Below are 10,000 nucleotides of genomic sequence, written 5' to 3'. Positions count from 1 at the left end.
CTTTTCCCTCTGGCGTTCTTGTGCAAATCTGCGTGCGCGTGTGATCGGCCTAATAAATGCGCATGCGCATGCTCGCTGGTACTTTCACACACACATAAGGTTTATATCATATAACTTTTCTGAATCTTGTTTCATCGAAGTAAGTAGAGGTTGGCATTTAATCATCGCTATTAATGAGTACAATCGATAACAAGTTGAAAGAGATGTAAGCAAGGCCCGTTTCCAATTCACATCGGCTGAAGGCAGTTATAGCTAAAGCTTTATGCGCGCGCGCGTGCGTACGCACGTGTTCTCACACACTCACTATATGTATGTGTATGTAGCATCTGCTGGTGGTCATTTTTACCAGATACATATATAATTGTAGTCGCCGCTATGCCCTTTTAACTTTAGAAATCCTCGCGTTTTTTTTTTTTCGCTACAAAGCCTTAAGATCCAAGTGCAAGAAATATGGAGAAAAAATATACACATATACATACATATGTGTGTGTTGTATTCATGCATTACAGAAATGCAAATAATTTCCCAGACTGAAGTGTGACATTTACCTACGAACCAGCGATGAAAATCGTACAATTCACTTCCGGGCCGTAACAAGCCAACAAGGGGAGTTTGAACAACCACGAAAAGAATTCGACCAGTGAACTACGGTAAGTTTCATCCCACAATACAAGAGATCGATAGACAAATAAATAAGCGAATGGCGGGTCGTCATGATAATAACAATAATAATGATCTATGCTTTGAAAAGAGTTTCAATAAATATGGATGGGGCGAGGAGGGGAATTATAAAGAACTCAGTGAAAGGTAGACGAGAACGCTGGTGGCAAAGCGAGACAATCTTTTCTGTTCTTTTTTGTTCTCGCAAGGGACGTGAGTCGTAGCAACTGGCAGTGGTTGAGTCCGTATGTTATTACTTTTCATTATGATCGGTACTATTGTCTGTTATTAGCCGTAACAAAGCATTCTGCGGGGTTCAGTGAATGGGTATTCCAGTGGCAGTGGTACTGAAAAGTATAATGCAGATATTTTATGGTTGTACAGTAGTTATGTATGTATGAACGTGATTGTGCTAGCTAATTCACACACACACACACACAAACTATAGCTATGTATGTATGTATGTGTGTGTGTAAATATTTATGTATGTATAAGAACATTTATATATATATATATATATATATATATATATATATATATATATATATATATATAATATATAACTTTAGCTTATTCACACAAACACACACACAAACTATAGCTATGTACGTCAGTATGTCTTAGTATATGTATGTGTATAAGTATATTTATATACAATATATATATATATATATATATAATATATATACTAGTGTATATAAAACTTAGTAAATTCATGTAGATATAATTACATGTGTAGATAGTTTACTCATTTTTTATTTTTAAAGTTAACAGTATAATGCAAGCCGGACTTTCCTACTGTTGAAAGAGAGAGAGAGAGAGAGGGAGAGAGAGCGAGAGCCTTCGCTCTCTCTCTCTATTTCTTTTTCTGTACATATCCCTCACCTATCCTATCCTGAAAGGGTCCCAGCTAACACCGTTTCGGGGGTACGCTTGGAGGCAAAAGGGGTCTAAGCGGTTACTTTGGACGAAGTCCAATAAGGGGACAAAAGTTTAGATACTACTATTAGCTAGTACTAAGCATCTCCTCCTCCTCCTCCTCCTCCCCCTCCCCCTCCTCCCCGCATCCTACCCCTCCCCCTACCCCTAATGCTCATCCCCTACCCTCCCATCGTACCCCTCCCCCCTTCCCCCCTCTCTCTCTCTCTCTCTCTCTCTGGCGCTGAGCCAATATGGACCTACTATTTGGCCCATCTCCTGTTTTGCTTCCTCTCGGCTCTCTCTCTCTCTCTCTCTCTCTCTCTCTCTCTCTCTCTCTCTCTCTCTCAAGGCGATATACAGTTACGAATAACGATGCCTAATTTAGGAGTTTCGTGTTATACAAAATTTTGAAAGCTTGCTAGATATATATATATATATTTATATATATATATATATATATATATATCTATATATATATATATATATATATAGAGAGAGAGGAGAGAAGAAGAGAGAGAGGACAAACAACAGTACCCACCGTCACTATTATGACTAATAATGAAAAGCAGTTTATGAATGTTGGCGAAGGCGGCGGCAGTTGACGTCTCAGATACCCCAGTGTCCATGTTTGATAAATTCTCCATTTATATATATATATATATATATATATATATATATATATATATATATTATATATATATATATATATTAATACATTCATATTCGCTTACCAATCAAAAGGCGATCGCCTGGCTAGCAAGCAACCTCATCCCAACAGACGTATTACCAAATTAGACCTTGAAGGGGTGACTCCGGAATATCAGAATACAACAGTAGCTCGCCCCCACTCCCCGCAACCTCAAAGGACTCCCTACACTGAACGAACTTAAAAAAAAAAAAAAAAGAAAATTCAGCGTCAGCCGCGTGACCCCGCGTCACAGAAAGGTCTTCCGCGCGCGCGCTTACGACGCATAAAATCAGACGGACGCATCATCAGCAATGAGATAACCCGATGCCCCCTCACATGGCGTGTAAGTCGTTACTTGTACTCCGTCGCCTCTCGAAGGGAAGGAGGAGGAGGAGATCCTTGCAACAGGAATTTGTAGTCCTAACGGGCTCTGCTGCTGCCTCTAAAGCACTCTGCGAGATGCTGCTGCCACTGCTGCGGTACCTCTACACCTGGACGGGCAGCGGGCTATAAAATTTATGATGGTTGCTTTATACACTCTCTCTCTCTCTCTCTCTCTCTCTCTCTCTCCGCTAGCTACTGAAGTAACATTCAGGTACAAGGTTGGATGGCGGAAGAGTCAATCCAAAGTTACTGCCATATCCATTACGCTACCTGCTGAATCGAGCGTAAGTATACTTTCAGATATTCAGAGGTCTTTACCAGCAGTACGTCGAATCCCCAAACACAAACTGCATCTCTCTCTCTCTCTCTCTCTCTCTCTCTCTCTCTGCTAGCTACTGAAGTTACATTCAGATACAAGATAGGTGAACTATTAAAGGTAAAAATATCTCTCTCTCTCTCTCTCTCTCTCTCTCTCTCTCTCTCTCTCATTTCGTTTTCTAGCAATATACGTATGGTTGCTGATGTGTCCAGTGCACAGTAAGGAAAAAAAAATGTTTGAACGACAGTGGTTAATTTCTACAGCTGCCACGTCGCAAATATGAAGGCCTATATTCTAGAAGATACTGTAGGAAAACAAACTTCGATCGCAGTTGGAAATAAATTAGGCATTCCAACATACACATTTTGTTCGTAGGTTCACATATAGCTCCCCAAGAAGTGTTGAGAATTGAAAGGTACGAGTTTGAAATAAAATCAAGATGAAGACAAGTAATGGATTAAAATTTGAAATAAAATGAAAATGAAGACAAGTAATGGATTAAAATTTATAATAATATCAAAATGAAGACAAATAATGGATTAAAATTTGAAATAATATCAGAATGATGAAGTAATGGATTAAAATTTGAAATAATATCAAAATGAAGACAAGTAATGGATTAAAATTTGAAATAATATCAAAATGAAGACAAGTAATGGATTAAAATTTGAAATAATATCAAAATGAAGACAAGTAATGGATTAAAATTTGAAATAATATCAAAATGAAGACAAGTAATGGATTAAAATTTGAAATAAAATAAAAATGAAGACCAATAATGGATTAAGATTTGAAATAAAATAAAAATGAAGACCTTAAGTAATGGATTAAAATCGAAATGAAGACAAGTAATGGATTAAAATTGTTGTCTCCGGTAATGTGAGATGCTGAGCGTGAGATGAATTCTTAAAATGCTCAACTTCATACTGGAGAGATCAGTAGTATGGTAAAATAGCAGCACATTCAGATAATTCGATTGAAAAAATATCACTCTGTAGGTGAGGCATCAGTCTTCACAATGATTCTTGTCATTGAAAGATAAAAAAAAAGTTTTTTTTGACATTTCATCATTTGAAAAAAAATCTCGAAGCGTGCAAAAAGACCAGGTTACCGATTCATGATGACGTAACAGAAAAATTCAGAAATCATAGCGTTGCAAAGAACGAGAAACCTTCGTCTGATTAACGTGGCCTCCGTGTCGACTTGATTTAACTGTTCTCGCATGGATAGGAAAATGGAAAAAATCATGTATAAAAAGAGGTTATACCCACATATGAGGGGGGATTTGGGAAGGGGGGGGGGGGGTCGGGGGGGGGGGTCTGCCTTACGAAGGAAAGCTCAGTGGCGAATTACCCAATAGGCTAATTAGGCTAAGCCTTGGCCCCCCAACCCCCTGGCTCTAAAGTCGCTAGCCTGTGTATTAAGAATTTCGTAGCTGCAAAGATTATTGGCCCATATATATATATATATATATATATATATATATATATATATATATATATATATATATATATATATAATGGCAAATGAATTATTAGACGCTGTATAGATGCTATTTGCCTGGATTAGTGATTGAGTGTAAAACATTATCACAAATTGTAACTATGGAATTCTAACTAAGGCAGGCAGGCAGACAGACAGAGATTATAATGATATATTCATGTTTATAATTATAATGACAATAATGATAATAATGAAGATTTAATGTTGATTCAATCTCGTCATATCGGAATAGTAACAGTTTCAAGTAATGAAATGAGACTAAAGTAAAAAAAAATAAAGCGATAATTAATGAGATTTAAGTCAAGTGGAAGAGGGATCATTGAGAAAAATTAAAAGTTGAGTGAAAAAAAAATTACAGTGAGTGAAAGATTGAGTGCTGAGTCTTAAGTGAAGTGATAATTGGGTGAAGATGAGGAGAAGGGTGAGTGCACTGATAAAAGTGTAAGTGACATAGACCGGTGTTAAGTATGAAATAAACAAAAAAAGTGAGCAGCTTTCATTAATGAACCTCAAGTAGAGACCAATGCTTTTAAGTGGCGAAGTCAACCACAGAGCCCCAGGTAGGAGTAGTGCCGTCAGTGGACCTCGTATGGTGCACTGTAGGCACTACCTATGGTTCTTTGCAGCGTGGCTTCGGGCTCCTATAGCTGCAACCCCTTTCGTTCCTTTTACTGTACCTCCTATCATATTGTCTCTTCCATCTTACTTTCCAGGCTCTCCTAACAATTGATTATCAGTGCAACTGAGAGGTTTTCCTCCTGTTACACCTTTCAAACCTTTCTACTTACTCCCAGCGTCCTTTTCAGCGCTGAATAACCTTACAGGTCCCAGTGCTTGGCCTTTGGTCTAGATTCTATATTCAGGTCATGATATTCGACTTAAGCTGGGCTCAAGCTCAACGTTTCTGCTCATTGTTACCAAAGGCAAAAAGTTAAATCTTTAATGTGAATTAAAAGTTTGCAGGCAGCTGCCGGGAAACATTCTCTCTCTCTCTCTCTGTCCAGTGATATTGCAACATATCACTGACTGACTGAATCTGTCTCTTATGATTCAGGGAACGAAGAACTAGTTAATAAGTGAATTGACTAATGTAAATAACATCACTAGCGTCTTTCTGTGGATATATATATATATATATATATATATATATATATATATATATATATATATATATATATATATATAGTGTCATTAGACAAATACTCGTAATACAATGTGTAAAGACTCACACCGGTATTCTAATGAAAGAAATACTTGTAGATTATATTATATATATATATATATGTATATATATATTATATAATAATATAGAATATATATAACCCCATACTTCCATATGCCTTCCGCTCAGTCTCTCTCTCTCTCTCTCCTCTGTCTCTCTCTCTCTCTCTCTCTCTCTCTCTCTCTGACTTCTTTAATTATTGTTTTTTTTTTTTTTTGTGTGCGCGCGACCCCGCCCAATAAATGATACTCCCTCCGGGCGTTATATACCAATGAACGGCCGCTGATATATATATATATATATATATATATATATATATATATATATATATATATATATATATATATATATAATACGCCAAAGAATTCTTGCAGCGTCACATCGCATTAGCAGCAAGCAGTAACCGCCTGGACGCCTCCAAATCACAGCAGAGACTTGCTAGCTACCTAGTTAGCTAGCAAGCTCTCTCTCTCTCTCTCTCTCTCTCTCTCTCTCTCGTCGTCAGTACCTTTTTGTCATTGATTCGTTACCGGCTGGGCGGTGGAGATGGGCTTCAGGCTTCTTCTTCTTCTTCTTCTTCTTTGACGAAGATAAGCTACTGTACCTCCATTCCTATTCTCTCTCTTCCATCCTACTTTCCTTAACCCTCTTCTGACAATGTTTCGTAGTGCAGCTGCTTTTTGGTTTTCCTCCTGTTACACCTTCCAAGCCTTTTACTTTCGTTTTTCCTCCCAGCGCTGGATAAGGTCCCAGCGCTTGGCCTTTGGCCTAAATTGCGTGGTCAAGAAGAAGAAGAATAAGAAGAAGAAGAAGGAATAAAATAAATAAAAGTTAGCTAATGAGTGAGCAGAAGGAAAAGAATTCGTTAACAAAGGCAGGACTCGGTTCTGACCGGTCCTGACGGCTTACCACGAAAGGAGATGAGAAGCAGAACCAGTAATAAACAAGAGACAAGATGGAGTGAGAAGATCGGGCTCCGGGGCTTAATACGAAGAAGATAAGTAAAATGAAGGGGAAGCGGAAAATAAGAGGCAGTAACGAAACGTGAATGATCAGAATGCGTTATTCAATCTGAGTTGACCCAAGTTGATGTACGAAATGCTTTGGAGAGGTCGGCTGTCGTTTTAGATGAATACACATCATGTCAACAAAATTCACATTCGATAAGGCTGTAACACCTGTTTAACAATACTGGCAAAAGCACCTCGTTTAACGGTTGACAGCAGTATATGTTGTCATTCTAAAAGCGGGAGCCTTCGCATGCGGTTATAATGACAGATACATTTTTGTTTATACAAATGTGGATCTTTTAACCATATCAGAAAAATCACAACTTATAATAAGAGAATAATCGACCATATATTCAGTTATCTTACAAGATTATTATCATAAAATAATTTTTCCGTAATTTCCTCGCTCCGTAGATAAACTTAAAAAGGAGAGAGAGAGAGAGAGAGAGAGAGAGAGAGAGAGAGAGAGAGAGAGAGAGAGAGAGAGAGAGAGAGAGTTTTGTATAGTTAGCTTGAGAGAGAGAGAGAGAGAGTATGTGTGTTTCGCCATAGGAAATGACATTCTAGCCACTCTATGGAGAATGGACTGTCAATACTCACCGCGTGTATACCTGGAGGAAATTCCTTATTTACCTTTCACGGAATTACCGTCATTGTACCTAAACTTCACCTTTTTACGGTATCGAAAATTGTTTTGCTCCTCTGTTCCAAATGCTCTGAACAGCGCCTCAGTGGCGTGATCGGTATGGTCTTGAGCTTCCACTTCGGTGGCCGCGACTTTGATTCTCGGGCATTCCATTGAGGTGTTAGAGATGTGTATTTCTGGCGGTCCCGTTGCTGAATAACCTCTGGTTCCACGCAACGTAAAAACATCATACAAACAAAGAAATGATCAGAAAAATAAGTTTTTATGATGATTGAAGAGTATTTCGTCAACTTGAAAGGTTAGAATAGAACACTCCATGACACTAGATTGAAAAATTAACAACTGGAAAAAATAACTAACTGAACCATTAAACGTATCGTGTCGAAAAATCAGACGCAAAAATTCACGTCCTTCATCAGTTTGCTGTCCTATTTCATCAACGCCCAAAAAGTCGAATTTGTGAATTAATTCAAATCCACGAAAAAATAAAAAATATTCCGTAAACCACGTAACAATATAACCAAAATAGACTGAACCTGTATGTTAGGATATGTCTAAGCTATTCACTAACAATGTAAAGATATATCCACGTAACCACTATAATTTATAACAGCATTATAACCGCCATTGTTATATCTTGGATTGGCGTTGCACTTAATGAGGTAAGCTCTAGCACGCGCACTCCCCCCCCCCCCCCCCCCCTTTCTTTCTCTCTCTCTGTAGTCATCATTCGTATGTTTATTTTCTCTCTGCCTATTTAGTCGCTTTTTAACTCTTACCTTGGTAGGTGTTCCTTTCGAGTTCTCGTTTTAATTTTTTCTATTTGTAAATGTCAAATTTTTTATGCTTTTAAGATTTTATTTATATTATATATATATATATATATATATATATATATATATGTATGTATGTATGTATGTATATGCATACATACATACGTGTATACATAAATGATGTATTGTAAATATATATATATATATATATATATATATATATATATATATATATACACACACACACGTAATGAACATATGTATATACTTATATACATACATCTATACAGCTTGTTCAAGACTAGCAAAGCAAAAACAGTAACTATACCATTCCTTAAGAGCTGTAGTACCCAGAATGCATGAAAACTTCACAAAAATAAACATAGCGCAGCCTTTCGGAGCACATTACATTACATTACACTACACCACACCAAATAACGCTTGCAAGCATAACGGGGATCTCCCTCCGAGTTCCTACATATACGCTCAAGCAGACAGACAAGCGCGGAGTAGGACAGTTTTGCAGGCACGGTGTGTGATCCTTATAATGCAAACTCAAAGCCGTGTCCTTGAGAGGGAAGGAGGCAGTTGCTTAATGCATGAGTAGTATCACAACAGAGAGAGAGAGAGAGAGAGAGAGAGAGAGAGAGAGAGAGAGAGAGTGTATCAACTGATGACGATTTATTATGCAAATAGTTGTTTGCCATTGGTGGCTTTATATTTAGATACGTTTAGTGCTTGAGAGAGAGAGAGAGAGAGAGAGTATCAACTGATGACGATTTATTATGCAAGTTGTTGTTTGCCGTTGGTTGTTTTGTATATATAGGTAAGTTTAGTGGTCGAGAGAGAGAGAGAGAGACTTGACTCCGGAGCATACTTTATTTTCTTCCGTAATATTCTTCTTCATGGTCGGGCGGATTGGAGACGCGAGGAAGGGCTTGTCCGGTAGATTTGGAGGGGGGCGAGGGGGGGGGGGGTTCATTTTCAGGCTCTTTCGGTGCTTAAAACCCCTAGAGCTGCATGATCTCCCCCTCTCTGCTTCCAACGGAAGCTCTTGCATGAGAGAGAGAGAGAGAGAGAGAGAGAGATTCCCCATACGTTATTTTCAAAATGCATCACTTATCTTCTAATCAGTAAGTTTGCCTGGTGTCTAATTTAGATTTTCAAGGAGAGAGAGAGAGAGAGAGAGAGAGAGAGAGAGAGAGAGAGATTACATAGTTAAATGTAATTCTTGCATCGTTTTTCTGCTTCTAAATGATGTAACTAATGAAGCGTAAAATGACCAATTAGGTGTTGGTCTCCTTCGTAGTCAGATTTCCCTTCAGTAATTTAATTCATCTTTTTATTTTCAAATTAATTTTTTTCCTCGTTTTAGGCGAAGAGTCGCAAAATATTCCTTGAGGAATAAAATGGTTCTTGTAGTTTTATTTAAAGGAGGTGTTTCAGAACTTAAGCTGTGACTTTTATTGTCGTGGACACCGATACTATTTGAATTCTATGACTTTTATTACTGTGGATTCAGTTGCTATTGATAATATAATAATGATAATAATAGTTAATGCGCCTATCTACTCCAGATCTAATGAATTTTCCTCAGTAGGGGTGGCTAGTGCCGTCAGTACACCGCATGCAATGCACTGTTGGCATTACTGAAGGTTCTTTGCAGCGTGCCTTCATTCGGCCCCTAGCTGCAATCCCCTTTCGTTCCTTTTACTGTACCTCCTTTCATATTCTCTCTCTTCCCTCTTACTTTCCACCCACTTGTAACGTCACATTGGTCCCAGTGCTTGGCCTCTGGCCCGAATTCTATTTTCAACTCGATCATCATCATCACCCCCCCCCCTCCCCCCCCCCACCCCCCCTCCCCCCCACCC

At 38.2% G+C, this 10,000-nt stretch overlaps 1 protein-coding gene across 3 annotated transcripts in view; it reads right to left on the bottom strand.

The window, feature by feature from the left end:
• The window catches only part of LOC135197022 (E3 SUMO-protein ligase EGR2-like), a 117,696-nt gene that overhangs the window by 90,331 nt on the left and 17,365 nt on the right, over positions 1–10,000 (bottom strand). The window lies entirely within an intron of this gene.

This window comes from Macrobrachium nipponense, chromosome 18 (genome assembly GCF_015104395.2).
Source record: "Macrobrachium nipponense isolate FS-2020 chromosome 18, ASM1510439v2, whole genome shotgun sequence".
NCBI lineage: Eukaryota > Metazoa > Arthropoda > Malacostraca > Decapoda > Palaemonidae > Macrobrachium > Macrobrachium nipponense.
Note: the sequence above shows the minus strand (reverse complement) of the source record. Positions and strands in the feature narration are given on the sequence as shown.